The sequence below is a fragment of the Kogia breviceps genome, chromosome 18, assembly GCF_026419965.1.
Source record: "Kogia breviceps isolate mKogBre1 chromosome 18, mKogBre1 haplotype 1, whole genome shotgun sequence".
Classification (NCBI taxonomy): Eukaryota; Metazoa; Chordata; class Mammalia; order Artiodactyla; family Physeteridae; genus Kogia; species Kogia breviceps.
In genome coordinates, this window is record NC_081327.1 from 34,112,172 (window position 1) to 34,116,313 (window position 4,142).

The window sequence follows — 4,142 nt, forward strand, 5'->3', positions numbered from 1 at the left end:
AACATCGTTACTCTGACAGGTGTCTGGCAGCTTGAGCTCCTCTGTGATCTCATTCATGCCTGTCAGGTTTCCCTGTTCCTGAACTCATTGTCACTCATGAACACAGAGCCATCAGTTCCCCAGTGGCTGGATGGAGACATAGAACTCTTGGGTTTTGTTCACAGCTGGAAGCCTGGCCACCTAGGTTGAGTCACAGAAATTAATGTCCACGACAGCAGTGGCAGATTCTCTGAGTGCTTAGGGCTCGATTTCAGGATGTTAATGCCAACAGGAAGTTCAGGGGATGTTCACATGCAGGCCCTTGATAGGGGTATCAGAGCTGTTGAAGAAGTAAATGTGCACAGCCACTACGTGGGAGTCCCGGGAGAGAGGCTGGCTGCTGAAGATGTGGCCCACAGATAGCTCCTCACCAGCAAAAAGGTGCAGCAGCTCCTGCCTCCCAACACCCAATACTGGAATCAGAAGTGAGGGCACGGTGGGGGCAGAGTCTGTGTCAGGCCCTGTAGGTCAGCAGCCGGACTGCTAGACACAACGCTGGGAGGAGAGACAGGTTGGATATTGGGAGGGGTGAAGTCCTCTAGATTGAGCAGGGAGATCTCCTTGGCTGCAGGGGCACCTTTGCCACTGTTGTTTTTTTTTTTTTTTCTGCGGTACGCGGGCCTCTCACTGCTGTGGCCTCTCCCGTTGCAGAGCACAGGCTCCGGACGCGCAGGCTCAGCGGCCACGGCTCACGGGCCCAGCCGCTCCGCGGTATGTGAGATCCTCCCTGACCGGGGCACGAACCCGTGTCCCTGGCATCGGCAGGCGGACTCTCAACCACTGCGCCACCAGGGAAGCCCTGCCACTGGTGTTTGGTTTGTTTTTTGGTTTTCCTCTAGGAGGCAGGTTCCATCTGCTCTTCCTCAGACTCTGCTGCCTCTCAGACTTTGATGAACTATTGATGGAATCACTGTTGTCATCTGAGAAGGAGCCTGAGCACTTTCTTCCTCTTCCTCTTCCTCTTCTCACCTTTCTCCTCATCCTGATCACTCTCGCTGCTCTCCCCCTTCCCCTCGTCCTCATCCTGGTCTTCATTTTTGAACTCACTGCTAGATTCCCTGGAGCTGCTATTGCTGCCGCTCTTACTGTATGATTCACTCTCAAACTGGTGGTCGCTGCCTGTAGACTGTGAGTTTTGAGTCCCCCCAGAGGCTAAGTAGAAAGGTTTCTCCTTCTTCTTCCTCTTTCTCTCCTTCTCCTTCTCCTTCTCCTCCTCCTCTTCCTCCTCCTCCTCCTCCTTCTTCTTCTTCCTCTTCCTCTTCCTCTTCCTCTTCCTCTCCTTCTCCTTCTTCTTCTTCTCCTTCTCCTTCTCCTTCTCATTTTCCTTCTCCTTCTTCTTCTCCTGATTTGATCATGTGGTCCATTCACGTACCTCCAAGTTGTAAAAAGATGGATCTGGGGCTTCCTCTGGCCAGTCTGTGAGTTCATGGTAGCCTGTGGCCTTGGCATTGAGCAGATGAGACAGTGAGCCCATCTGTAAGTGATCCTGGTCTTTGAAGAATAATTCCAAGACTGGGAATGGTTTGGGTGCCATGAAGAGTGCCTTGGCATGGCAGCTGAGGGCCCCGCATTGCTCCGAAGGGACCATAAATTGCTGGGTGAAGTGCGCCTGGTTTCTGATATCACAGTTCTTGTTGTACATGGCCAGACTCAGTACATACACGGTCAGCAGTTTGGTCTACTTAGAGTTGGTCAGGTAAAGCTTGGCCAACCAGGTTGATGACCTGCAGGTTGAAGATATCCTCCTCTGCTGTGAAAGACTTGGCTGTTTTTCTCAGGACGTCAGATGCAATCCTAGGGACATGCTCACAGTACTCACTGAAGAGCCAGAGGATGCTGGTTCACACCATGGGCACCTGGATGTTTTCTGATCTTTGCCCAGTGTTTGATGATCTCATGTTGTGCCGGGTCTATCTGCAGCAGCTTCTTCATGATGACCACTGACTCTGTGACCACGAGTTCATCACAGTGGGACAGTAGCTGCACCAGGTCATTGCGGCAGATGTCACCCACTCAGCCTATGTTAGTTGCCTAGCGTCTAGTGGCTTGGACCGTGGCTGCCACAAAATCCCTGTCTGTGCTGTGAATGTAGGTCTGGCATTCCCGTAGGAAAGTTACGGATGTTAGTCTCATTTGCCAGGTTGGTCAGTGCTTCTAGCTTCAGGATCTTATCTGGGTGGGGTTGATGGGCCTGACGTAGAAACTCTTCTAGGAGGGCTCAAACATATCTGGGCATAGTGGACATGGTGGCCACGTTCTGGAGCACCATGTACTGCACCTCACTGCAGAGAGAGAATGGATGAGAGGTACTTGGGCCCCTGAGTTGGGGCAAGGGGCAGCAGGTAGGGGGAGAAGGGAGGTGGGCCAAATAGGAGGGAGGGAAGGATAAGTGGGAGGAGGGCACCAGTAGGTAGAGGATATCAGTGGGAGGAGGACAGGACTGGAGTCAGTGTGGGGGTAGGTGAACTAGGGTGTGGAGGTTGGAGTGGGTGTGATACACTCAGAATCCTGGAGAAGTCTTTTTGTTTTTTTTTTGAGACCACAAAAATATTTTATTTAACAACTTACAGTGTAACAATTTGCATTTAGGAAAAATAGCTCCTCCCTTAAAGGAAGCTTCTTCAATCAAAAACTGCTGGCAGTTTGGGAATTTCCTGGTGGTCCAGTCATTAGGACTCTGTGCTTTCACTGCCAAGGGCTGGGCTTCAGTCCCTTGCTGGGAACTAAGATCTCACAAGTTGCGCAGCCAAGAAAAAGAAAAAGAAAAAGAAAAAACTTGCTGGTGGTCGACACAGAGAGCAATGGGCAGGGCTGGACTGGAGGAAGCCGAGGGAGCCAGGAGGGCCTCAGGTCCCAGGAATCACATTCAGTGCTGACAAAGGGAAATAAGAGGCTGCCCATCATAAAGCCCAGCCTTTCTCAAGGTGGCAAGAACAGATGGATCCATTCCTACAAGTCTGTGAAACCTCGTGAATAACGTTCTGTGGGTCTCTCCTAGACGATCAAGTGAACCAGAAAAATGGGAAGGACCTGTGCTAATTCCACATTTACACGATTCCCACATGTAGAATTAAAATACCCAGTACACTAGGTTCCCCCAGCAGAACCTACAGACATTTCCTAATGATTTTTATAAATATTAAAAATTTTTTTGCAGTCTCTTTAGACTTAACAAGAATGTTAATAGTTTTCAGAACCGTGGATGAAGCGTTAAAGCTCTGAGTCCAATAAGAGGAGGTCATTTTTTTGAGGTTTAATATGGCTGATAGTCAACATGTTAACTACTGAAGATCTTAAGAGTAGGAAAAAATTTGATGCGCATATATGATGGACAATACGTGATGGACAGTACGTGGTAGACAGTACGGAACTGAATGGATGGTACGTGGGAGGAGGGAGAAGGGGCGGAGCCTAGAGTTAACAAGAAGATGGCGGCCGTCGGGATGGAGCTTTTCTGAGGGAGCTCTTGAAGACGGTGCAGTAAGCCCTCAGGCCTCTAGACTGTGTTAAAGAGACACCTTCTCCTCAGGCTAGGCTTTAAGATGAACAAATGAGCCTCATTCACGTAAAGTCCGGGCACCTCTGGAGCTGCCACCTGTGCGCTGAGCTCTGTGGCGGGTGAGTGGCCTCGGAGCCCTTTAAGTGTTGTTTCTCAGTTAGGGTTTCTCGAGGATGGGAGCCCCCTTGGTTTTGAAAACTAGATGTTTTGGGAGCTTGTCTCTCAGGTGCAGGTCTTAAAAGTTGGGGTCCAAACCCTTCTCTCCTTAGGGAGGAGCATGGATTTCGAGTTCCCTCAGGGTGCAGGTTGCGTCGCCGCACGTGGGGTTTATGGAGCAATTGTGTCTCAGACTCTGGTGGCTTCTTCGACGGGGAGCCTTGCCTCATTGGCTGGAGGTGTAGGAGTCACTCAGACTCCGTTTTTAGGTGTCATTCCCTTCCCTCCGGAGGAAGTTGTTCTGTATGTAGCTGCGGATTCAGCGTGTCTGTGGGAGTAGGTGAATTCTGGGTTTTCTTACGGTGCCGTCCTGAAGTCAGGACTGTGCTGGAGGCTGGGAGTCTGAAATGAGAGTGAGGGACCTACGCATTTTAAACAAGCATCAGCT

At 50.5% G+C, this 4,142-nt stretch overlaps 1 pseudogene; it reads right to left on the bottom strand.

Moving 5' to 3' along the window:
* Positions 1 to 276: 276 nt before the first annotated feature.
* Positions 277 to 3,924, bottom strand: LOC131744377 (AP-3 complex subunit beta-2-like; annotated as a pseudogene).
* Between the last annotated feature and the right edge of the window lie 218 nt (positions 3,925 to 4,142).